Source organism: Amblyomma americanum, chromosome 1 (genome assembly GCF_052857255.1).
Source record: "Amblyomma americanum isolate KBUSLIRL-KWMA chromosome 1, ASM5285725v1, whole genome shotgun sequence".
Classification (NCBI taxonomy): domain Eukaryota; kingdom Metazoa; phylum Arthropoda; class Arachnida; order Ixodida; family Ixodidae; genus Amblyomma; species Amblyomma americanum.
Genome location: NC_135497.1, coordinates 400,750,421 through 400,777,897, shown reverse-complemented (window position 1 = coordinate 400,777,897; position 27,477 = coordinate 400,750,421). Strand labels below are relative to the sequence as shown.

The 27,477-nt window shown below is 46.4% G+C and overlaps 1 long non-coding RNA gene across 2 annotated transcripts; it reads left to right on the top strand.

Moving 5' to 3' along the window:
• On the top strand, window positions 1-27,477 carry LOC144102338 (uncharacterized). Of its 2 annotated transcripts, none has more exons than XR_013308199.1 (4): window positions 1-79; window positions 10,384-10,546; window positions 12,579-12,712; window positions 27,178-27,477. It is a non-coding gene; the product is annotated as an uncharacterized LOC144102338 (long non-coding RNA). The 2 variants fall into 2 exon arrangements; XR_013308200.1 differs by lacking the exon at window positions 1-79 and adding an exon at window positions 6,580-6,710.

Below are 27,477 nucleotides of genomic sequence, written 5' to 3'. Positions count from 1 at the left end.
GAAGTTTGCTTAGCTGACGTGTTTTGCTGACTGCTGCTGTTCTCTGCTTCTTCTGGTGGCTCCGGCTTGTTCATCATTGGTGAGCCCGTACTACGTTGGGGGTTTTGGCCAAGGCGTAGGTTAAGGCGCAGTTCATGTGAACCTGAGGGTGCGTCTTGCTGAGAGATGTGGACCTCCCCAGGTGGAGGGTTGGCAGCTTCGTTTGCCAGCTTACCAGCTCAAGCATGCCGGTTGAGTACTTCCGAAAAATGGCATTGATGCTATTCTCGTGGCTATAGTCCCCATCGATGAGGGTGCGATCAAAGTGAAAATCCCAAACTAATTCAACAGGAGCTAAGATCATTGACAGCCCATTCAATATATTCAGATCTCTGAAGTGCGTCTATTTGTCCGCAGAGGCATTGTGTGCAAGTCCTCAGACATCACTTGTGTTGCTAACTTGCTTCGGTGCAAAATTTTCAGTTCACTGCCGGTGAAAGCATACATTCCCAAACAGCTTGCATGTGTCAAGGGTATCGTACGATGTGTCGACCCAGCATCGTCCCCACAAGAAATTCTAGAAGAATTCCAGGCGGCAGGAGTTGGGGTCCGTTCAGTCTACCGCTGCAGTAGAGAGATAAACGGCTCGCGTGTTGCTACTGAGTCTGCAATAACTTGCTGATTCTTCCTGCCCTGCAGGACTAAAACTCTGGCCAAATGTTTACCGTGTGGACCCTCTAGAACCCCGCCCTCTTGAATGCACCAACTGCTGGAGGTTCGGGCATAGCGGCAAAGCATGCAAGTCGGAGACCCGCTGCCGTTTATGTGGAGAAGGTCATTCTGCTGATAACTGCACCTCAGAGCAGCCTCATTGTTGCCTCTACAGCAATATATACTCAGCTGATGATGCCACGTGCACAAAACGTAGTGAAGAGCGTAGCTTTTTTGACATTGTCAAAGAGAAGCGGTGCTCAAGAACAGACGCTTACGCTGCTCTTAACAGAAAAAAAGATTCATACGCTAGTCGTGTGCGCGCTTCTTTGGGGGACATTGAGTCCAACTTGACTGCCTTAATTGTGACCGCAGTAGAAAAAGCCCTTAATAATATGGTTGAGCGAATACTAAATACTTTTTCTGAGGCGTTGGCTCATTTTGTTGCTATTCAATCTGTGTCACCATCAACATCCGTCCTGGCAGCAACGCCTGCATCTGTTTCAACTTGTGCAGCTAGTGCTAGTCGCTCTACAACCCCTCCTGATGCTTCCCAGGTCCCGCCTAACATATCTCTCCCTAGCAGTAAATGTCGCACTGATATCTGCACAACAGATGTCGAAATGTCGTGCCCTACGCAGAAGCGCCGTGCTTCCTCGTCACCATCTGATTCTAGTTCCCCACAGATGAAACCTAAAAAAGGACCACCCAAAGTTCTTCCCCATGTTGATATCCTTAAAGAGGCGGTTTCTGGCTCTTCAATTGGTCAGTAATCATGGCTGGTCTCAAAGTGCTACAATGGAATGGCCGATCCTTATTGTCATCTCTTCCAGATCTAGAAATACTTATTCACAAACATATACCTGATATTGTGCTTTTGCAAGAAACTTGGTTATCACCTTATAAATCATTTTCAATGGGAAACTTTCGAGTTTTCACGTCACATCTAAATGTTGGCAGGGGAGCTGGATTGGTAACCATGCCATCTAAACATTCTTCTCCCCGACTGTGAGCTTTTAGCGATCAAAATTTTTTTCCGCATTGTGCCGATATTACAATTGCTAATGTCTATTTTCCTTTAAGTGTACACAGGAGAGACTGTTTAGAAAGCTTGGTGACTGGCACAAGCAGTGTAGTGATTGCAGGAGATTTTAATTCTCGCCATAGTAACTAGGGAAGTCGTAGTGATTCCTGAGGCCAGCTTCTCTGGTCGTGGCTGTCTGCAAATGCTGTACGCTGCTGCAGTTCTAGAGAAATAACCTTTATGCGAGGGGTTGCTCGCTCAGCCATTTACTTAACATTATCAGCAGGTAGGATACAGGTGACTGATTGGTCGACAGAGGATTCGGGTACATATAGTGATAACCTTCCTATAACTTTCGTTATCATATTATCTCCGCTCAAAACTAGCTGTGTAAGCCATAATTTGTCAACCACAATATTTATAAAATCTGATGTCCGTCTCATTTGCCTCTATACTTAGTACAAGCCGGGATGACAGAGCTCAGCAGACGGTTTCATTTTTGCAAAATGCAGTAGACAGCTCTATATTCTCTGTGACCGCAGCAGTCTCTAATAAACAGCCGACTCCTTGGTGGACAGAAGAATGTGAGCAGGCCTATGGTCACAAAAAATCGGCCTAGAAGAGACTATCCTACAACCAGACTCCAGCTAACTGGTTAAATTACAAACTCTACCTGCATCTTTCAAAATAAAAACTGCAAAAGCCATAGAGGAGTATAACCAAAATTTAAACACATCTTTCAAAACCTCGTAATCAGAAGGTCCTGTACAGATTCATGGAACGAAGCGTTCTGCAGTCTCTCTCCTCGCTAGTTCAACAGTGTTATCAACACAAAAGGATCAGGAAACCCTGGAACGTATTGCTCAGGGATTGGCGTTACGTTTCCAGACGCAGAGAAACGGCTCTTTGCGCACATTCTCACTATCTTCAGATCATACCGAGGTTGACGCATCAGAGCTCCTCTCAGTCCTGGCAATGTTGCATGCTGCATGCAGCTCCTGGACAAGACGGTTTGGTTTGGTTTATGAGGGTTTAACGTCCCAGAGCGACTCAGGCTATGAGAGACGCCGTATTGAAGGGCTCCGGAAATTTCGACGACCTGGGGTTCGTTAAAGTGCACTGACATCGCACATCACATGGGCTTGTAAAATTTCGACTCCATCGAAATTCGACCGCCGCGGCTCGGATCGAACACGCGTTTTCCGGCCTTCAGCCGAGCGCCATAACCACTCAGCCACCGCGGCGGCGGTTCCTGGACAAGATGTTGTCACTGTTGGTATAATTAAAGTTTTAGCCCAAGATTTTACAAGCGACCTCTTAGATATCGTCAATGCTTCGTTGGATAATGCATGGATTCCAACCATTTTGAAAACAGCGAAAATTATTTTATTTATGAAAGATGCAGAAAACGCCTTAGATATTATTCGGCCAATTGCGCTAACTTCAAATGTCGTCAAATTAATAGAAAGAATAGTGCACAGTTGCCTCAGAAAACGTTTGGTGTGAATAACGCGCTACACACTAACAAAACGCTAACTGGAACTGGGGACACAGGACAAGCGCGACCTAACAACTAAAATTTATTCTTGCACGAGGGTACATAAATACCTTTCACGAACATGCTGAAAAAATCAATTTATTGCCAACGGCTGTGTCGCACGCTCTTTCGTTTCTTAATTAGATGCATCTCCTCACTTGATAACAACACCGAGGGTGTGCTTACGCACTCGTCTTCACCGGCCTCCAATATCTCAAAGGCTTTTTATTTCTCTTTCTTTCTTTTCCTTTGCCTGAGCTAAAATTGTCTGATCAAAGTATGGTGAACATTTGTGATTTGTGCAATGGGAGGCGAGGTTTCCGGGATTCTTTTTTTTCCTAAGTTATTACTGTGCTCTTTCAACCTGGTGTTTAGACGTCTTCCTGATTGACCTATGTAAATAATGCCGCATGACAAGGAAATTTTGTAGACTATACCGGCGGCACATTCTACGAACTTTTCTTGGTGTACGATACCACAAGTGTTAGCTAATTTTTTCTTCGACTTATTCGTTTCATGACAATGGCTCACTAATTTCCTGTGTACGGTAAACACCAGTGTAACATTATATCTGTCTGTTACTTTCTTTAATCCGAGCGAAACATTATGTATATAAGTAATGACAACACCAGCACCCTGCTCTGCATGCTTTTTCTGCCGTATTTTTCTATCCAGTAGTTTCTGTAGATTCTTTTCAGCCACAGACGTTATTAGTGCGTCAGGGTGCTCACTCATCCTTAGCCTATCAATTTGCCGCTTGATGCTACGCTCTAACTGATGAGAACACGATTTCTTAAGACACTGCGCCAATGTGTTGCTTGCTAAACTCCTTTTTACCAATTTAGAATGCGCGGAATGATAACTTAAGAAGCTTTTTCCCGTTTTCGTCAGGTACGTCCAACACGTGTGCTTGCCACATTCTTTTTTCTCTATGTCCAAGAATCTAATCAGAGAGTTCTGTGGCAGCTCGAGCACGCTTGCCCTGTGTCCTCCGTTCCAGTTATCGTTTTGTTAGTGTGTACCGCGTTATTCAAACCAAATGTGGCACCAACTAGCCCACATTGCTGCCTTCCTAACAAATCATGTTCACGACGTGAACGGTCTGAGTTCAGCCCATATTGGTTATCGTCGCAGATGCTCTATATGGTCCGCGCATGTGGATCTAGAGAGCAGAATTCGGCTTTCGCAACGCAGAAGGGAAGTTTCAGCTTTGGTGACTCTGGATATATCAAAGGCCTATGACAGTGTAGATCATACTATACCACTTAACAGACTTGCTCAGTGACGTCCTCCAACCTACATTTATGCGTGGATATCTGAATTTCTGGAGGACAGATAATTTACTGCACAGAGGGAACCCTATGTTCTCATACATATAATGAATCAAGAGGTTTACTGCAAGGATCGGTGATATTACCGCTGCTTTTTATTATTTTGGTTAGTGGCATCCCCATTCGTCCTGATATAAGTTTTTGTGTATGCAGAAAACAGCTTTTTTCGCCTCGGCCAGGGATATCCATTCTGTTTACCAAATTCTGCAGAGATATTTTCGTGCTCTTACAGTATGGTATCACGGCATTAATTTATCCCTGAATGGTAACAAAGGCGGCGTTTTGGTATTTCCGCCAGACACGCCTTTGCACATTTCATTAGTCCATCGCTCTAACCAGATTCCACAAGTAGAATCCGTTAAATATCTAGTTGTTACTTATCATCCAGCATTAGATTGGAGCCTTCATATAAAGAACAATGTGTTTAAAGGAGAACGCACTCTAGGCCGGCTGACACGAATCGCCAATAAATAGTTTCGGATGCGCCGCGACACATTACTGTTACTATACAAAGCCTACGTAAGAGCTATACTTCACATTGGTTGTAATCTGTTCTCTAGTAGCGCAAACTACAAGACTCAAGCCTTAATCTTATTGGTAAGGTGCGCTCTATGTCTGTCTTGGTCCCCCAAAATCAGTTTCAAAGGCCCTGTTTTATCTGGAAGCCCGTATCTCTGATCTAAATTCCCGCTTTCAAATACTCACAGTGCGAACTTTCGTCAGGTCGTTAGACCCGGTGAATGATGGCAGTACTCCGATTTGTGTCTCACCCTGCCTTATTGTTTTTTCATCATTGGCCACGGTATCAAATGCCACAAAAAACGTTAACGCAGAACCTTCAAGCACCGATTGGTGTTGATCTCAGATATTTGCAGAGTGTTGTTCACACGCCGGCAAAAGTGGAATTTCATTTGGACCACATCTTCCCATCTCATGCTAAACACATGTCGGCAAACATTTTAAACGGCCTTCTCTCTGATCACATAGAGGAATGCCCATATCATACGGTGCTTTCTACCGATGCCTCCGTCAGCTGCCAAAAAGCTGCAGTTGGCATCTTTTCGCATGATTTGTCCTGGAGCTATTCTGTCGGCATCCCTGATTATATTCCTGCATTCTTTGCCGAATTTTTGGCTCTTGGATTGGCTCCGCACAAATTTCATTTCATGTGAATCACGTTATTATTCTCGCTGATTGTGAGATTTAGTCTCCCTTAAAATATCCCAAAAATATTTTCTGAGTCGTTTCCTGCGATTTTTGTCCGTTTTGTCTGGTTCCCTGGCCATGCAGGCATTCATTCAAATGAGGTGGCTGATTACTTAGCAAGGTCGGCTCTTGACGGGCCAGTGACACATTCTGTCCCGAATTTAAGCCTCCTGGAAATTTCCATTTTTCAGCAGTTCCAACACATATCAGCCAGGTTACGTGATTCCTTACTAAATACCACTGATTCTCAGCACTTAGCATATAATTGGAACGTCCGTTCGTGTGAAACCAGGCTGTGTGAGGTATCAATGACGCGGTTGCGGTGCAGGATTCCCAGTTTGAATTTGTATCTATGCAGGTGTGGGTTGACACCGACAACCCTAAGTGACGCATGCGGGGAAGTTGAATCGGCAGACAATTTTCTCTTCTACTGTACAAAGTTCGCACTTTAGAGGAAGCTTTACCTGGAGGTTCCTCTCTCCAGGTTAGGGCTCCCGCTATCTCTGCCAGGGTTATTATCGTTCGGTACAAGCGCTTAAGGATTTGCATTGGGTTCAATTTGTGGGATTCTTCATGATTACATAATTGCAACTCGTAGGTTGATTTACTAATTCTTTTAAAATTCTTAGAGCTCTTCTTTTTTCACCAAAATTCTGTCTGTTATTTTATTTAAATATTCTTCTGTCATTTTTATTAATACATTTTTTCAAAATTCACGCTTGGTGCGAAAATCTTGTCGTAGTCTCCTATAGAAATTTCCTTGTTTATGCGCAAGACTCGCACTCCACAGTCAGAGGTTGTACTGGAACCTTCCTTCGACGTGTCACTGGTGGAACACTTCTTGGGGCCAGAGGACACTGGCCGCGGTGGCAGGCGTCCATTGCTCAGCATGTTCGCTGCCTTGGCCGTCTTCTGTGCGCAGGTGAGGCGCTGCTTTCATCATGCTCCTCCGTTGGCCTTGTGATTCCTTCCAGCAGGTGGCCTTAGCACAAAGCACACAATAGTAATCCCTGTCTTAAGGAGCATAACTTCGATTAAGTCCAATTTATATAATCGCCCTTTGTGTACAGCAAATCGCAAGATGTGGGTCGCGCCGGAACCCCGTTTTGCAGCGTGGTCGTCGGCGGTAAGAGTGCGTACACATTTAGTGAAGTGCCGATGCGGCGTTGAGAGTGGCGACGGCTGCGTCCAGCCGAAATGATCTTCGAACGCTCTTCTGTCTTCGGCACGTGAGCTTCATCGGCATGTCACGCGGGTTCGTTAATTATTTTCTGCACGGTTTCATGTGTATCATTTTTGTCCCATCGGGATGAGAGTGCGTGAAAAAAAACTTGAAATTTTTCGCTTGAACATAACCGCCCGCTGAGCAAGCTCAGTATTTCGTGATTTTTTTTTAGTCCCGACTGAGTGAAAGCGACTCTCTCACGCGAAATCACAATGCAGCGAAGGCGCTGCATAAAGTTGCGCTGTGCCTGGGATGGTAAAGGACGCCTTTTCACGGATATCCACCAGCAAGAAATTTTAATGCGCTTCGTAGCACCTGAGTTATCTGTAGCTGAAATCTAGATTTCAGTGTCTTCGAGTCTTTTCCTCTCCTCTAGTCACTTTTTGCACACCGAAAGGTCCGCACTCTTCTTCCGATGTCCGTGGGAATTCCCCGGGTGCTTGGGTGCTTGGAAGTGACACGGCTTATGGCTGCAGCCATGATAGCTGTCTGACGTCTGAAAGACCATCTCTGCACTAGCATACGCAGGAGCGTGCGACGCAAGGAGGATGAGAGCATGATTGTTGGTTTTCTGCTGCGTCTAGAACTATATTGGAGTGATAGCTCTACTCAATGCAAAACTCGAGTTTCAGTCCTGGTGCGTGTTTGACATTGAAGTGACCTGACTTCGCAATTTCGTAGAAACAACATTAGATGCCGAAGGATACTTTGATGATGTCGAATGGGGTAGTGTTTCCAAATTAGGCCCGGGTCGTTTCCAAAATGTGGTCCATTTCAAATTCCACATTTTGCCCACGGCTACTGATCCGGAGTATCCGGGTTCGAACCCGACCACGGCGGCTTCGTTTCGATGGAGGCGAAAAGCTAAGGCGCCCGTGTGCTGTCCGATGTCAACGCACGTTAAAGATCCCCAGGTGGTCAAAATTATTCCATAGCCCTCCACTACGGCACCTCGTTATTTCATTCTTCTTTCGCTCCCTCCTTTATCCCTTTCCTTACGGCGCTATTGAGGTGTCCGCCGAGATTTGAGACAGATATTCCGCCATTTCCTTTCCCCAAAAACCAATTTTTCTCACCCCCTTAATTTTACCTTCAACAATTTGGACCCAAATATAAGTCCAAGCTGATTTGAATGAGCTTAATAAGATGGCGAACTCCAAATTTGGTCTGGGCAGCTCCCAAAATTTGTCCGACCGACGAACTTTCACCTTTGGTTTGGACCAAAACGGATGTCCAGCCTAAATTGAAGTGGCGACCTCCGAATTTGACTCGGCTTATGCCCGAAATTTGCCCCACTCCAGCCTCGAAATTTGACCCCCTTCAATTTGAACCAAAATCGATGTCCAGCGTAATTTGAATGTGCTTAACGCGATGGTCGTCTCCATATTTGACCTGGGTCACTTCCAAGATTTGGCGCACCAAACCCGAAATTTACCTTCGATTTAGACTAAACTCGATGCCCAGGCTAATTTGACTATGGGCGTCACGATGGTAGCCTCAAAATCTGACTCAGGATACTAGCTGCAAGCATCAAATCAAGCCAAGTAGTAATACATGGCCAAATCACCGAAGCAAGAACAGCTATCCCTCAACCAATCGGTGCAACATAGTTAAACCGCTACTATTTTTTTATTAATCTCACGCATATGTGCTTGACAACACAATGAACTTTGTTTAGCGAGTTGATGTGTTCTCCTCAGAAGGTGTATCGAGCCCTTCTAACACCTCACATGCAATAGCGTAGAAAACAGGGCAGCGTGTGATTTCAAGGCCAGTCAGTTGCTTTTCGGGAAATCCTCTCTGCGCAGGCACTGATGTAATGAAGGCGCGAGGTGCGCCACAGTAGTCATCGCTGTTTGGGTATATATTCCTTCCACATCGTGTCTCGGCATGGCCTTAATTATTCACACTGACGAATATTTTTCTCCTCACATCCACACCCGTTCCGCACTCACACGTGCTTTCGCACTCTCTCAACCACTTTCAGCTATAGGCGCTTATTCATTCTCACATGCATTCACACTCGCATCCACCCACAATAAAAAGGGGTCGCTCATGCATGCTCACATGCGTCTATGTTTTAGGGAGCTCACTCAATGCATCATAACTCATGAGTGAGCATGCCAACCTATCAACAGACATCAATGATAGTCTCGTAATTTTTGTCATGTAACATGAGGTCACCAATACCGGGTTCTTATGAGCTATTCGCTGCTTTAAAACAGGGGATCGGCAGCTGATAAATTCTAAACCAATCTCACCATGGTGTATACTGTCCGACTTACCGTCTAATTTCTCTCATGCTAGAGGTTTTTAGAGGTTTTTAGGCTGTCTGCATCTAAATAGCGTCTTCGAGGGTATATATCTTTGTTTATGATTACGTGAAACGCATTCTATGTATTTATTTTCGGTGCATCATCTGATATGAAAAATTAAAACAGATCTTACAATTCAGATGATAACCATGGGTGATTTGAAGAATGCGGCCGACGTTGCACTGAACAGAAACGTCGAGCTCGGTAAGGAGTACTGAAAACTGCGCCGTGCGGCAAGGCCGCGCGGTCCGTTCTTCGTGTTTAATTTCATGGCTTGGCGCGTATCTTGACAACACTCGAAAACACTACTATCACGCGATACAATTTCTGCCAGAGCGGGCGCTGCTCCGTCGTGAAAGTGAGAGCAACTCAGAGCGCTCTGACAGAGTGTGCTCAAGTCAGAAACGCTCGATGACAACCAGCTGAATACATTTCTGTTGCTCTTTTTAGACCACCCGAATGCGATCACCCGTCTAATAGTGCTCTAGAGCACTCGAAAACCACCAGCTGAAAGTACCATTACATGCATTCACTCAAACAGGGGCTCACTCACGTTTAACATTTACTCTCACGTGTTAAGTGCGAGTGAGGTGTGTTGAGTGCACTCACCGTTGTGTCTGCGCGCCCTGTACGCCACGCGTTTCATTCTCGTGGGCCTCACACGACGGCGACTGGATACTGTTCAACCTCCAATCCTGTGCCTTGTTTGATTGAAGAAATTGTTGAGTGCCAAAACTGCATCCGGCCAGCTAAGGCGCTGATGGTAGAGGAGTGCTCGAGAACATTCACGACCACCTACAGTGTTTTTTCACGTGGAGCCTCCTCTCAAAATCTCATAATCTCCTGAATAACGCTTCACTTGTAGAGACCTCAAATCCCGTAGGAATATCTTGGAACACTCACCTGTATCAAAATTCTGCCCATGTGTTCGCAATTGGGCCCTCGACATAGCGTTCAGCAGAACAGCATTACTGCTGCCATATCACTAAGGCTGGTGTTCATTACGTCTTTCGGCGCCTTTACGCGCCCATGTATACGGTCGTCCGTGTACGCAGGCGCCAGGGACGCTACACAGGTCGTCGTTTCTGACCAGTAAGCCTGCCTGCATATAGATGTCCTACAGGCGCAAGTGGTTGCGAAACGCCCGCCGCACGACTGGAAAGCCACCGCTGCTGGCGCACTTCGCTTGCTCTGCAGACCTGGACGAGGAGTATAAAGGTACACCCATCAGCATTGCTCCCTCTGCGAAAAAGCGCCCTGACTCAAAGTGCACTATAAGAGATTGCCCAGCTGCTCCAAACAAACCTATAGCTCATTTCATTGTTACGAGCTGGAAAAGGCTATGCGGGAATTTGCGTGAACGAGGGCGAATATTGAACAGGATGCGCCCCAGTCCCAAACGCTGCTGTATATTTGTCGTACGTCAGGATTTAAACTTATAGCCACAGCCGCAGGTTTTCCACCCCTTTCTGTGATTATCTTTGCGTCGGAATGGTTAAGGAATAACGACGGTCCTTTCTCTAAGCCGACGCGAGCAGCGGCTGGAAATTTCTTGAATGGATAGTGAGTAAAAATATAAACATACCGAATATACCGAAGTCACACTTGTCTTACGAGTACCCTGGTGTATGTTCGATTTCTTGCATATTTCTTGGCGGCGGCGGCTGTCTCTGCCCAGGTGATCTTCGAACGCTGTTCTTCCGCGTGGCGATTCGTGTTGTCGAACACATCGCTGCATGCCTTCGGCACGGATACCTGCATCTTGATATTTCATGAGCGCGCGTATAGCCGCGTCCAGCTTGAGGTAAACTTAAAATGCTGAGCACGCTTACACGTTCCCACTTTCGAAAACTGGCAGCACGTGGGTGCCTATCACAGACTCATTGACTGTAGGGGAGGCCTATTAAGTATGCTGAAAAAGGCGCAGAAAGTGGCGGCGCGAGTAATAGGTTTTTTTGCGTCCATTATGAAATTTTTCGATTTGGGAATATAATGTATTTGCGCGCAATATAGCTGGTTACGTCTTAGTGCACTCCCGTTCAACCAACTGTTCCGGAACGTGGAGACGGGGCTCGTATTTAACGATCTTTCATTCAAATGAATCAAGTTCAGCCATAAGTGTCACCAGTTGCATTGGGTTGCCAAGAGGGCATAATTTCAGTGCGAGTGATGGCACAAGCGCGTATTACGAGTCATGTGCTGAGCGACTCCCATATCAAACGAGGAGTCCTCTGATGGCGTATGTTTATTATGCTCTCTCGCAGTGAAACTACAATGACGGCGATCAGACACTCATGCAACGTTGTGCCGAGGCAGAGTAGAAAGGAAAGATTGCCAAGTGTTTGCGCTTTGCTGCGTAACGCACTAATCTCGGCGAAAGCTGTCGCTGTTTTGTTGGCTCTCTTTTTCTAATGCCTAAAACGTTCAGTAAAGACTTAAGAACTACAGACTTTCTGGCAATCGGGGCTACCATAACGATCACAACGGGCTTACAGTTAGATGCCCGGCGTCCGTCACGTGATTGCATATGACAGTCACGTGACTGTAGATTCCGCGACTGGTCACATGACGTTCATGTTACCAGATGCTGACTGTCTACGTGCACTCTACGAGCATCCGCCGGGAAGTGGTCTGTATAAAAACTCGCTTTGTGCGAGTTACGTTAGGTGTTCAATTAGCTCCATATATTAAACAGTGCTACAGGTGCGGTATCATACATGTAAACGAGCCGTAAATGCAGTTATTAGGTCCTGAGAGAAGCGGCACGTGCTCGCTCGCTGGTTCTATATGCAACGTGAAATGCCGGGCGGCGCTGCGATTTCGAGTGCGCAGCAGAAAAACAACCGCTAGGCGAGGACTCACTCTGGCCGAAACAGTAATAAGGTCCCTCTATACCAAGAGAGACAAAGGAAGACAAAATACTTTCTCTTAGGTAAAACAAAGACCTATAGGTGTTCCTTCCTCCATAGAAGTGGAGGGTTTAAGTAATGGTGTGATAGTAGAGCCACGGGACTTTAAAAAATATGTGTTCTACGTTTGCATATAGAGCGCGCGGGTGTTGGGAAAAGATTGTTCAAAGCGGTAATGGCAGCGGTTTAGACGCGCTCTGCTGAGTGATGACAGTGCTGGTTGTCCCGGAGAATGTGTGCTTGTACTGTGGTAAGAGAAGGATGGGGTGAGCGAAGTGTATGAGTGCCGAAACTGTATGTAGTGTTTGAGGATCGTCTCAGAAGAGGTGTCGGACACGCAGAAAATGGTGCCACGAAAGAAGAGGGTCAGCATGGCGGAGAACACGCCACTGGATACAGTAGCCTCAGCCCTAGCCACCTTCGACTTCCTGGCCACAGAGAATTTCGACAAGGAGAACGCCGAATAATATTTTAGGTGAGCGCGATGCTGCCTTTCATGGCCAGGAAGAGAGCCGCCATTCGCTTAACTGTGTCGCGTTGTGGAAGGAAGTTTCTTGAACAGCAGCTATGCACGCTTACCTTACATTTGTCTTGAGGGATGTTGTAAAGCTCAGCGAGGCTTCTTGCCTTTATTTTTTTGCAGCTGGCTGTTAGCTGATGGTGGTGATACCTAGTACTCGGATGCTCACTTTGCTAGATATAGTTTGTGCGTGATTAGTATGGGTGGCGATGGCATGGCTGTTTGCGGTAGAATATCCGCCTCGATTGCAATAAGGTCATGGTTCGAATCACGTTGCTGCCGCTATTTGTTACCGTTAAAATATCCGAGTGTTGACGTAACTGAACAATAAAACCGGGAGGTGCTGCCTGTTCTCGGCGAACAGATCCTAGGGCCAATGAAGCTATGCTATAAAAGTTCAACTACAATAGCAATATTCTCTGGTGGAACAAAGAAAAAATGTCGCCTCACCAAACCGAATTTGGCTACCCTGCTGCAGTACTTGACCGCTGTCTCCTGTATGAATACACCTCCTGCCATCAGTCCCCAGTGGCTGCTGTGCAAATGACCAAAGACGTCGGTGAGATCTGTAAGGCAACAGAGGACGCTGAGAATCTTTGCTTTCCGGCAGGCTGCCATTAGAAATCATACCTCGTTACAGAATATGGCTAAATCACACTCACACTCACGGCAACTCGTACTCACATCCACTCACTCACACTCATTTCTACTCGCACTCGCAACCACTCATCTACACTCGACTCATGCGCCCACACTCACAACCAGCCACTCACACTCTTACTCATGACTACTCGCACCCGCAACTACTCATTCACACTCGAATCATGTCCGCTGTCACTCGCAACCACTCACTCACACTCGCTCGCACTCCTAATCTCTCGCACTCACAAGCACTCACACTCGCCCTCATGACCACTCAGGCTCACAACCACAATGACCACTCACACTCACAACCGCTGACTCACACTCACAGCCGTTCACTCAAGCTCATGTCCGTCAACTCGCATTCGCGTTCACTCACTGTTTCCTTGTCCGCTGATAACGGAAGGCATGAGACGTCTACCGCCGCGGCCGACATCGCTCATGGCTCCCCTGGCATAGAGTTGGTCACACATAATGTGGTGTTGAGCTGCCCAGGGCTCCGTCGAGATCTTTGGCTAATTTTCAGTTTCGATGCTCGAAGGAGGTGGTTACTTTTCAAGTATCATCCACGTGCTGAACCAGTGTTACTCACGTGTGCGTAACGCTTGCTGCTGAGACGATGAGTGCCTGTTTAGCGTCAGCTAAAATGCTCAGACACGCTTTTGAACGGCGTCCTCAGGCGTGCGCAGGGTCTTCTATTTGGGGGAACCAAGTTTCAGAGCAGCACCTCCCTCCCAATCTCCTCTCACCTATGCCCCTACCGTCAAAACGTAGCGCAAAGTTGAGGAACGCTAATAAAACATCTATTTCAATGTGATGCAATTGCACAATATACAAAACATTATTCACCAGCTGTTTTTAGTTCCATGTGTAACCCCGGCAGAGGAAGGCAGTCACTGCGCCGCTGAGGAGTCATTGTTACAAAGCGCTTCCGAAGGAATTTTCATTCCCTTTAAACTACAGAAAATATGACACATCTGTCTTTTGTTAGCTGCAAAAAAGAATTTGAACAGATTGCCTGAAAACGACACGGAAAGTAGACAGCTCTTGGAACGCAACATCGCTTGTCCTCAGCCGCCAGTGTCGTCAAAAAACCTGCAAAGCCATCATCATCATCACCCTAAGAACACCCACTGCAGGGAAAAGGCCTCTCCCATGTCTCTCCAATTAACCCTGTCCTTTGCCGAACAGCACTGCTAGGCTAGCCTCATTAGATGAGGTTCTAGCATTAAACGTTCCCAGGTTCACATTCCAATGGCGGCCTGCCCGGAGTCAGAGATTAACACTGCACTATAAACATCGATGGAACAGGCCCAACAGAGTAAGGGTATGAGGCAGAGTTGGCGCCCCTTTACAAAAATTTAAGGGCAGCGGGGCGAGCCCCCTCCCCCCTCCTCTTTCCTTGCTCCCCACATCCCCGTGGCCAGCAAGTTGAACAGTTGGACGGTGTCTAACCCCCGTATTCAAAAACTTATCTTATACTTATCTTTTACCTTCCACCACTTGGCAGCGCCAAAACGTGTTTCAGAATCCAAACGTGTACTTAAAACGAACTTTTTCGCGATCTTAATTAACTTAAGGGTAAGGGCGCATTTCTAAAGTAGCTTACGGGCTAGCTTAACGCGCTACTTATGGGATCCAAGATGGCTGACCACCACGAAAGTTTCTCAGCGTTCGTCGATTTCTTCGCCCTCGCAAGAGAAATTGAAAGCCGCGATGGTCGCCCATATGCAAAAGCATTACGACACATGATCAGGGACCACATGAACCCAATGGAAGTATACGGAGACGGCGAGATCCTCGCACGGGACCGATTCGTGAAACCAGCATCTCTGCAGCTGCTGGATATGCTTCCACTGGAAGCGAACACTGACGACCGCGGCAGCCCCGTGCTGCCGCTACTGCGCTTTTACGGCGCTAGAACCTTCCAGGTCGTTAGCGGAGACCAAGTAAATATAACTCAGCCAAAGGTATCGCGAATGGTAGAGCGTGTTACAACTATGATCGCAGCCAGATTGTTTCAGGCGCTGGTAAAGCTTCCTGACTGCACGCAAGCCCCTCGAGTAATGCAGGTATTTTACAGAATGCGACAGTTTCCGGGAATGACTGGGTGCTTGGATTGCACTCACGTGCGCATAAAGAGCCCCGGGGGCAACGACGCCGAGGTGTTCCGGAACAGAAAACGATATTTTTTCATCAATGTTCAGGTATGTGCTCAGTTCTATCTCCTACCTTTTAGCAGAATTCTCTTAAAGCCCTCAGGTTTAGCAGCATTAGCAGAGGGTTTTCGTTTCTCCATTTGGATTCGCGTTATTTATGTTACCTTATCTACAAAAATTGGGCTCTTAGTTCTTTTATAACAAGTTGCAGAGAAATGCAATTTAAAAAGAATAGTAGCATGAACACATCAAGCTTACCCTGGCAACCTTCCACATAATAAAAGCATTGCAGTTATTTTATTTCAGTTGACAACATGTAATGTAACTAAGAGTCCTGCTTAAGCTGTTGACATGTCATTACTTTTAAGTGTTTTGTTGCCGTACTACTCGGGTTAAAGTGACTAAGTTACGAGGGCTAGCAATTTGTCTTGATGGAGCGAACACCCCTTTTCATCAGCAGCCGCCGTTGTAAAGCCTAACCTGCAGTTTTTTTTATGTCACTAGCTAGCCCAACAGCATACACTGGTACCATTAAAACTCACATCTTGACTAAGGACAAGCAGCTTCCAAACTAGTGTTCACAAGACAGTGACATTGCAAATGAAACTCGTTATGATACTGGCGTAGGTTGCCTGTATTGAGAGTGGCTTGCTTCTGTTGACCATGTTGAGGTGTGCGTCTCACCATAAAAGTGGGTTGGAAATGGGCCGACAGCAGAGGCATTCTCTGACGTCAGCTGTCGTTTTCCAACTTTGTTGCTACCAAGCCAGGCGTCACACGCTTTTGGCACTACAAATCATAGCTCGGCCAAGGAGAGGCAGCTTCCAAATTGGTGTTACAAAGACACAGCGACATTTCGAATGAATTTCGTTATGATACTGGCGTAGGTTATCTGTAATGAGAGCGACATGCTGCTAATGACCGTTTTGAGGTGTGTGTCTCACCAAAGAAGTGGGTGGGAAACGTGCCGACCGCAGAGACAGTCTCTGACGTCAGCTGTGGTTTCTCAACTTAGTTGCTACCAAGCGAGACGTCACACACTTGTGGCATTGCAAATCACAGCTCGACCAAAGAGAAGTAGCCTCTAAACTGGTGTTCAAAAGACGCAGTGACATTGTGAATGTAACTCGTAATGATACTGGCGTAGTTTGCCTGCATTGTGAGCGGTTTGAAAGGGTTGATGACAAGGGAATTTTTCTTTCCCAGGCAATCACAGGGCCCCGGCTTCAATTTTTTGACGTCGTCGCCAGTTGGCCCGGCTCAGCCCATGACAGTCGTATCTTCGACAACCGTCATGCGAGAACCCAGTTCGGAAATGGTGCTGTGCCTGGAATCCTGCTTGGAGACTCAGGCTATGCGTGTCGCCAGTACCTTATGACTCCATTTAAGGACCCTAAAAGCAGTGCAGAGAGAACGTAAGCTATAAATACAATAGCACTGAGTAGAAAATTACTTCTTCATTGAGCACTGTAGCATTTTAGCCAACATTTTTTTTCTAGATACAACACCTCACAGAAGAGGGCACGAAACAGCATAGAGAGGGTGTTTGGGATTTGGAAATTTAGAAAAGGTGCTTTCCATGCCTGGATATGAAACTCCAGATAAAGACTTCCACTTCTGCACTCGTGATAACAGCGTGTGCCACCCTCCACAACTTGAGCCTGCACCTAGTGGATCCAATCCCTCCAGATGTTCAGCCTTCCACCATCACACAGCCTTCTCTTGCCGCAGTTCCTGCTGCAACAGCGATGGCATCTGCACAGCCACAGCCGCAGGACACACATAATGGCTTCAGAATCCGTAAGCGAATTGTTGAGCATTTTTCATCACAGCAATGTGAGGGACCTCCTAAGGCATCCGGTTTGGCACAAATCATACAATTAAGGTACCGGTGCAATCAAATATAACTCCACGGCAATATTATTACAAAAAATGATTTTCTTCATTAATTGTATCCTTAAACAGTCATAAGCTGCCCAAATGTGATTGTGCAAATTTCACTGTGAACCATTAAGTGCCGATGATTACAATTTTAATTCAAATAAACCGATTCAACACAGCCGCCTTACATTCCCTTGTGGTGGCAGCTGTATGCCAAGGAGCATTGCTGGCTCGAAATCATCTGTATTAAGCACTTCACAGAAAGACCTCATCACAATTAACACATAAGCAATCTTGTTTTTGCTAAAATAAAACTTCCGATACAGCAGGAATTGATGCATGGCAAAGTGGCTTCCAATATGGTCCACCTAGTATCAGACTTGCAATTGACACTATAATTCAGTGGTCGTGTGTGATGGGCTGATCCTACATTGCAACATTTCAGTTCATCAATTCTATGTGTTCGGCTGATCTTGTAGGCACTGTAGTGATAAAATGCTATGCTTAACCTCCTGAAACATTGGGTGTTAATCTATTATAAGAGTGCAGTTTGGTCATGATGATAGTTTCCTGAAAGTTTCCAGGCTGAATGAAGAAAGATTGGTTGTAAGCACTAATTATTGTTTTACGTGTCTTTGAACTTGTGTGCTATGTGCCACGCAGTCCAGATGAACTCGGACCAAGCAGCCTGAACTAGACTTTTAAGTGAAACAGGCATTTATTGTTGACGTAAAGTGAATTTGTAGTCAACCATTACACCAAACAGTGCAAAAAAAACAAAAGCGAAAAGAAAGCACTCGTGTGCCCTTTCTATCTGTCGCTGCAGCAACAGCAATTGCACCTGCAAAATAGCACCTTCTGCTTATTGCATTTTTAAGCTTCTGAACATTTCTAGCTTTCTGCTCTTTCCTCTCCGCACGCATCATGCGCATGCGGAGGAGGTGTTCTTTTCGCCTGTTGTTTTTTCATCTGCCACTGCTTCGAGGCGTGCCTCAAACTCGTCTTCAAGCGCTGTGCGGCGTCGGTTGACTCTTGTTGAGGGGGCTGTACTAGCGTCTGGTACGTCGAAGCCAATGGTGGGATGTGCCGCCGGCCCAAGTGGTTGTGGGGCTGACTGGCGTGGTGGCGGCAACAGGTTATCAAACTCCCTCTGGCTGCTGAGAGACACTATCTCAGTGTTCTCATCGTACAGGAAATCCTGCAGGTCATCGGACTCTGCAAAATATCATATACTATGAGCACTTTTTGCTGTTTGTTTTTACTCCTTGCCATGACTATAATATAATAGAGCAAGATGCCATAAGCAGTCTTTTATAAGCAGTCTTTTCTGTTAGCCAAAGCAGTAAGTGATATCGACCAAGAAAACATCACATGGTACACTATGCGATGATAGAATGATAGGCGTGCAGCAATTTGTGTCCAGCATCATTGGTCATTTTCATATTTTTAAGCACTGGGAATGCATGGATATCCTTCAAATGGCTGCAGCTACCACAGGCTCAACTATGTTTCGTTCATATGATACCAGTGCTATCAGGCTAGACTGAAATGCAAATGAACTCTTTACATCAGCATGCAATGTGCCTTCAATGTGTAACCTGTAGATTAACATTCATGAGGCCATACCAATCAAATGGCTCTAACAAGTTTTCCATTTTTCTAGGAACTGCGTGTTACGAACTGTGTTCAATGTTCACCAGCAGAGCTGGAAGAGCATAACTTACACTAACATAGAAAGAGAACATCTGATAGAAGTCTGTCTGTTTGGGAATTTAATTTAGGAGAAAGACGACTGACGCCAAAAAAGTTGATTTTTGGATAAAACACTACGTTTCAGAACCGGCTCGGTCCCTTCTTGACTTTGACGGTACCATTATACTGGAAACCGAAGCTAACTCGCGCAGAAGGCTTCTACTCGAGTCGTGGCACATCCAACAGACAACAAAAAATGTCAACCGCTCTCTGGGGACTCTTTCCTTTTCTTAAATCCACGGTTTGTGGCCACTGACGCGGAAGTCTTCCACACGAGGGCTTAAAAACCAAGCTTCGCCTCGCTCGTAGTCACAACCTGAAGAAGGGACCAAGCCGGTCCGGAAACGTCGTGTTTTTACCCAAAAATTACCTTTGTTGGCGTCAGTCGTCTTTTTCCTAAATTACACTAACATGCAGAATGGCAGGGCCATAGAACAAGATCGATTTCTGATTTAGCAATAGCAACAGAGAGCCAAGCGGCTACGCCAGTCCGCTTTGACTAGGATTCAAGTGAACGCTGAGAACTTTGTCAACAGGTTAGAAAGTCGTGTCGTTAAAAGTTTAGACGTCTAGTTTGGTACATCCACAACCTTACTCAGTCTGTGAATGCATTAACATTGCACATGTAAATAATGGCATTATGTGGTACTTAAATAACCGAGCAAAAATACTGATCCTGATTTTTAACTGGGTGCAATTACAATGAATTTGCTGCCTGCTCAGTTGGAACTGATTCTGAATCGACTCTTTGTTCGTGGTGATTGAAAAAGTTTAGTGCTCAGCGATGCCTGCTTGCTGTGGGTTTGACATGGTAGCTTTCAAATAAATAGTGTGTGTTTGCGCTGCTCACGTTATTTTTTTGCGTCCAAAAAAAGCGTACGCTCCTCAACACTGGCGCAGCATTTGCAGAGGGTCAAATACTCTCGCTCTTTTTCCGCCCGGTTTCAATATTAACAATAAGTAACTCAAGATGATAAATGTATACTATTCAGCCGGGTGTGAACAGTGCACAACACTGCAAAGGGCTAATTACGAGCAATGCGTTGGCAAACCGTACCTTAGGTTCCAATGACCGCAGCCTTTGCAGCAACGACCGCCGACCAACAGCCGAGGCACAGCTGGTGTCGCAAAATCTGATGCTGCATTGGCTGCGTCGTGTCGCGCGCGGTCGCTGTCAAAAGGGTTGGCGATTCGCACCGACATATGTGAGGCCAAAGCGCCAACCCTTTTAAGTTCGTCCGTCATCGAGGACGGCACCGCTGAGCCTCCGCCTGAAGAGCACATGTCTTGACTATAGCTAGATACATATCTTGACATAAGAGCACTCCACAGTAGCTTCACATTCGAATAATGTACAGCCGTTAATGCAATGTTTGGAACATAGGGGTACGCTAAAAATAAAAGTGGTTTTTGAGGAAAGGTAATGTTGAGTTTCACAACTAAGTGGACACTTCAATTGCACCGTGACAGAAGAGAGGATGGTGGGACTAAAAGAAAAAAGAAATAGGTGCCGAAATGGAGTGCTACGGAGTAATTTTCATCACCTGGGGATCTTTAACGTGCGCTGACATCGCACAGCACACGGACGCCTTTTGCGTTCCTATATAAAAAGGCGGCCAAATTGCAACCCGGGTACTCCGTCTCAGTAGCGAAGCGGCGTAACCACTGAGCCACCGCGGAGGGAAGATGATGGTTTATTACAGCGGAACAGGGATGTGATGAGAAGGCAGGTCATCTGTACGGAACAATTCCTTCGTGTCGACAGCCTTGCACTTCCGCCCCTTTTCCTTTAGGTTTTCCCAGCATTTACGCAGCTGCTGGGCGTTGCGAGGTCGCACTATGTGCTGGCTGTTGAAGTCAAACGTTATTTGCTCACATTTATCTTCTTTCGGAGCACAGACACTGCGTTCGTCCGCTTGTGTTCAACGACTTCTTTGTGTCTGTCAAAGAGGTCCGTGAGAATACGTCTTTCTTCCTCGGTGAAATTAATCTTCCTTCGTTCACCAGCCATGACAAAAACAATAAATATGCGGGCTAAAATTACAAAAACAAAACGAAAAAGGAGAGGTTGCAAACACAACGCAGACGCGGTGAAAAAACACCAGAAGCAAACACCAAATGAACAGCACAGAACAACGCACTGAAAGGGAGAAGTGTTGACAGAATAAAAAGACGACGATTCACTGAAAGTAGCATATTTGCATTCAAACTTTGAGTAAAATTATGTTAACGCACGAATCAACACGTGTTTAATTGTTTTCAGTCATGTGTAGCTACTTATTTGGGAATAAACTAGCAGTTTATTCTGAAAATATCTTGCAGTCTCGTTCCCAGGCTTGTTTCCTGCCACAATAAGTAGAACTTTCTTAAGGCTTTCTTTTGGAGCGTTAATAGGAAATCTAAAGTGCACCTATACTTTCCCTTATTCTTTTTCTTATCTTATTTTTATGAAAGCAGCTCCTTTGTCATAAATATAAGATCCGTTTGTGAATACGGGGGTAAGTACAATATTGGGTCTGCCTTGACAATGACCTGTCCGTCAGTCTGCATGAACACATTGGAGGCAAGCGCCGACAGTGAATAGTTTTCGCGGCGTTGGAAATGGAGAGTTATCTGAAAAAAAGAAAATAGCTTGAATGGCCCCGATGTAAAGATTTGCCTTGCCGAAGAAGGATCCAGGGGGGAGTGGTCTTGATAGTTCCCTTTACAACAGCCTGTTGGGCTTCGTTTGGGACATAGTTAAGAGAGCAGGGCTGGCTTCCAGAGCAGGTATGCCTGACCGAGTGGACATGCCCGCCGTGCAGTACGTTCTTTGCGCTGCACCTGATCCCTGTCTGAAGGAGGCTTTAGAAACCTCGTTTAAGACCGGTGCTTATGGAGACCGCGTGCTCCTCTGCGTGGGCATAGGGGGTGCTAACACTGCGCCTAATTATTCTCCTGTAGTCCGCCACGTCGTTGGTCGAGGAGTCGTCGTTAGAGAAAAATGCGTACGCCCTGTCAAGCGGGAAAGCCAAGTGCACTTTCGGAGAGTATCACTCACTATAAGCGCACTTTGTAAAACCTAAACGTCGCACGTGGTGTAGAAGAGTGCACTCCGGTTGGAGTGTGTTCACGGAACACACTTTGAGGGCCGAGTGCGTAACCTCAACAGCAGCGACTCTGAAGGCACAATATGTATTGTGCATAAAAAGTACTCACAAGTTAATTTTAAATGCTATAACGCTATTTAAAGAAAATATTTCTTCGTTATAGCAACAACCGAAGCAACACAACGAAGGAACAAGATCAGGAGCAACTCCGCTGCACGCCGCCATCTAGTTTGTTGTCAAAATTCTGCATAGTCCTTGGCTGGTCCTGGCTTTTCTTATATTTCTATTTGGTTTATTGTTATTTAAGCTCCTTTTATCTGCGCTGTCACGTCAGTCAACTTTAAAGTTTCTTTTTCTTTTTCGCTGATCTCTTAAAAAATTTTGTTCATTTCGTGTCGCCATTTTCTTTTATACTACGAGTACACTTTGCCTTCCCGTTTAGCACCGCGTAGCCTAAACTGTCACGAAGACGAAGCGGACACCTCCTAAGGGCACTGAACTTGTGCGCTTGACAGGAGTATAATAACTTGTGAGACATTTTGTAGTACATGCCCTTTCGAAACGGTAGGATGTTACTAGGTAAAAGCCCCGTCCAGAAGTTCTTAGAGGAAATCGTAGTATCCAGTTCAAATGATGCCTCATTATGTCCAGATATAAGTGCGGATAGAATTACTGGAATCGGAGTGCGCAAACAGAAGTTATTCCGCTTAAAAATTTAAAACAGAAAGGTAAAACTAAATTGCATCTCACACGTCCATTTCATTCGCCCAGTGCCGAAGATTGGGCGCCACAAATCAGAACCACGCCTTGCAAGCATGCAGCGGAAGCGTGAGTGCAGTTGTTGACTTCTCTGGGTAGCCAGTAGCAGCCCATACTGCCGCCGCCGTCATTCCGCGCCTATGTTGCAAGCGGAACCCTTTTCAGTACCCTCAGAAAAAACCTTTTTTTAGGGGGAGGGGCGGGGAGGGGGGCGGGCTTTAGGGAGTGCGTGGGGAGCTTAATCCTCAACTATTTCTTGTTCTACGAGCTCAATCAGGTGTCCAACATACTGGCACCCTTCGACTTGTTTATGAAAAGTTATATAGGCTTCCTACCGCCCCCCTCCCCCACCCTCGCTCCCCTGTTCTTTTTTCGTCACATTTTTTGCCATGGCGTCCGTCGGACGGTTTTTGCTGCCTTCTGACACAACTCGTAGGGGCTCACTACGCCCGGGAAGGGTCTGAGCCCATGCCAACGGTGTACTCGTAAGGCGTATAGCAACAAAAGATTGCCGTTCCCGCCCCAGCGGAATCCTCTGCTTCGGTATCCCAAAGACACCGGCATGATGCCTTATGCGGCCTCGAGTGCCTTCGGTGGTGAATATTTGTTTCCCTCAGCTGCCAAAATGAAAATAGCTAATTGGATGCTATCGTCGCGAAGTAGTAGTAGTAAGTGGTTTATTATAAATAATAATAATAAAGGAAGGAAGGAAAATATTTTGCTAGCCCCAGCATCTGCCCTCGATACTAAAGCAGATGAGCTGGGGCAGCGGAAATAAAGGATATCAGGCAGAATGGAGAAATGAAATGAAAGAGGTGAGGGGATTGATAGAAAGAATAGGCACACGTGATAAACTTCGCTGTTGCGTCCACCCACCGCTCAATTCCACTTGCCACCTACGCCCACTCACAACCATTCACATCCACTCACATCCACCCATCACCCATGTCTACTCACCTCTCATCTATACACACACTCACATCCACTCACTCGCACTCACATTCACTATGCGTACTCACACTCATGACCACTCACATCCACATTCACTATGAGTACTCACACTCATGACCACTCTAATTCACATCCACTCACTCTCACTCACACTCACATCCAATCACTCAAACCCATCACAATCCACACTCACATCCCGTCACTCGCACTCGACTCACACTCACCTTGCTCACGTGAGTGTGAGCGAGACGATATGAGTGCACTCATGAGTGTGCCGACCTGTGCTACAAACTGAACCTGACAACGCTTAGCTCAAGAACGTTATCGACTGAGGCTGGCGAAGCAGTGGTGTTTGTTGAGTTATCGGTCATTAAATCAGTTGTTATGGGGCTGAATGAGGTTAAGAGGATATAAGAGGAATATATAGCTTTAAAGTGTGTGTATGTATTCTACAATCGCGGTTTAGCGAATAGGCGAGAACTAGGTGTAGAATTTCGTATTATAATAAAAATATAGCTGGAAGCATAAATAAATTCTACAGCATTGATAGGATGGTTGCAGTTACCGGAATTAATGTTCAAGAAGCGGTGAAAGCTGAAGATTACATAGGGTACGCACCTACGAGTTATGATGACGTCATGGTTGGAAGGCACCATTTAGACATGGAATCGGCAATGAGTGGAGTAAAAACCCCAGCACTCACTACTCATGGATGGCTTCAGTGGAAAGGCAAGAAGCAGGCAGTCGACCAGCCTGATAGGAGCTTTTGGGGGACTGTGGGGGTTATATAGCATCAGTGAACTGCTAGTAGGTAATATTGAGAAAATCTATACCCCAGGCCATTTTCTGCGTCCTCGAGCGCCCCATATTTCTGTTGGTCAATAAATGCTAGTGGAGAATCCCTTAGCGATCTCAGATTTTCTGATGGCAATGCGTTGTATAGTAACTCAAGGAATGGACTGCATGCATAGCATGGACGATTTAAACAGGCACGAGGAAAATAAGAACGGCGTGAAGTGCACTTGGCAGTTTTTTTTCATGTTATGAATAGCAGCTTGCGAGTTTCTGCGATTACGAGTATCTTTCGAGTGATTGAGCATCCGCCTCGCATGCGGTAGGGACGGGGTTTGATCCCCAGTGCCGCCTACCCACCGTTGATACAATGGGTACAAGTTGTCCCCTGGTCTGGTGCTCCGCATATCTAGGGTGAAATGCCTGGTAAATGCGTCTTTGACCACACCTTGAGATGTCAAAAATACCTTGCGCTATGCCGCTCTTTGGCCATAGACGCCCTCACGCCATAAAAATTCATAATCATGATCATCTTGCGAGTGCTTACCTACGGAGCAAAAAGTTGGAGGTTAAGGTAATGGGTTGAAATTGTACTGGGCACATTGCAGCGAGCTATGGAAAGGAAAGCGATAGGCGTTGTGCTAGGGGCCAGTAAGAGAGCAGGGCGGGTCACTGAACAAATTCGATTTAATGATAGCTGAAATCGATAACTATTGGGCATGGCCATTTCCAAATGTATTTTTTTATGGCAGCTTTATCTCAGGGCATGTAATGCGGAGACCACGTAAGCGATGGTCGCTTTTGAAAGGAAGGCAGGAGGGTGAGCTGTTGCGCCTTTACACTTTCGCCCTCCTCGGCATCTGCGATTGGCTGAGTGCACCTGCGTCGCTTTTAATGCGATGGCATTAGACCTACCCTCACATTAAACCCCGCCCATGTCAGATGCGAAATTCCGAGATTGGTCGTGACAGTGTGGACGTCACAGGAGTCTCAGACCACCAATGACCAATCACAGCGCGGCCACATATGAAAATTGATAAAAATTGCGGATCCGCCGAAGAAAAATTTCTGATTGGTCGATAACAGTGATGGTGTAATAAGCACTTTATTGCCGCGAATGGAGCTCAAGCGCGCGGCGGTGCCAACCGATCAGCTTCGCTCGCCAATGCATTATATCACTACGCCATTACCGCAGCCCAACATCCCGATCGCTGAACTTGTTGCCTTGGTCGCATGGCTGAACTGCCAGCCCCTCGCGCTGTGCTTTGGATGTCGTCGTCTTCGTCCACTTCTACCTGTGCGCAAGTCTGTGCAAAACCAAAAGCACGTGGGAACCTGCAATTGCAAGCCCGGATTCCAACGCATGGCCGCTTTGGACAGTGGAATAGCGAAGGGGAAATCAATACGTGGGGGCCCCAGCGCGACTTGGCAGCTTCTCCTGGTTGCCTGGGTGAGGACGTTCGTCAGAAAGTTGTTGCCACAAGTATTTGTAATGGATCGAGAACACGCATTGCGCTCGTAGGGGGATTTCAGCGTCCCTATAGTTTTCGAGGACGTGAAACACATCCGTTAGTGCAGGTGATGGCTGGCGATGGCAAGTGGCGAGTCTGGGTAGATTCACTTTCCATCGGTCGTTGCGGACAGTTTCAGACGCGTTGGCTACGTAGAGTCATTCAGGGAAAATTTTTTGCGCTTATTTCTGTTTTAAAAGAAATGTAGTTTAGATCAGTCTCAATGCGACAGATATCATTTCGACTAAGCATATGAGGCGCATGTGTTTAAGTATCTCTCTAAGGCGACATCAATGCTCCAATTCGCATACAAAGAGCAATACCGACAAGTGCGCTTCAGATTTCTTCAGAGCTCTTCAGTTTCGCCGGTATACTAGCGGCGATCTGGATTTTGCGTCCGACTGCACAGCGTGCGTATTGAAAGGCGCAGTGCACCACAGGTGACGAGAACTTCGAATGAACTCTGAACGAATGAATATGAACCATGTACATGCTCCCGCAGTTGCACGCACCTCGGATTGCTCCAGCGACAGAGCGCTTTCGGTTGCCGCTGCCGCTGAGGGCACGCGAACCCGAGTCAGGCATGCCTCCGTTCTTCGAGCAGCGATAGCCGCAAACTGTACGCGGGCTGTGCGGAACGACAGGCGTTACCTTTTCTAAAGCTTTGACGGTACGTTAACCGTGGCATACGCTGTGGAACTCTGACCCCTGCAATATGAACCAGGGCATCAATGCGTGTAGGAAGACTTTATGTGCACACTCGAAAGTGCAATGCACATCGTAGCTAAGCTATACGAATTTGTCTCCTTCATCCTTATCGAATATGAAGAGCGCGTTGTACACGTGTGTTTGCTGTATTGACTTTCGTTTCTCCATATGCGCAGTGAAAGGCGGCAGCGGGCAGCGGCGAAGTCCATGCCCACGGTTCACGACCAGACTCTTGCTGCGAGCCAATGTGCGCCATCGACGGACCAGTCATGTAGCGCCTTCGAGTCGCCTTTTAACCGGGAAGCGCGTCTCGCGTCACGGGTGAACATGGATTCGAACGGGAACTCCGCTGCCCCGAAGAACAACAGCTGTGTCGCGCGTACCAGCGGACGTATTGTTGGAATTCGATGTCAATTTCAATTCGCTAATATGTCCAATAATATGTTCTAACGTTGTAGTAGTGTAGTGTAATTTTT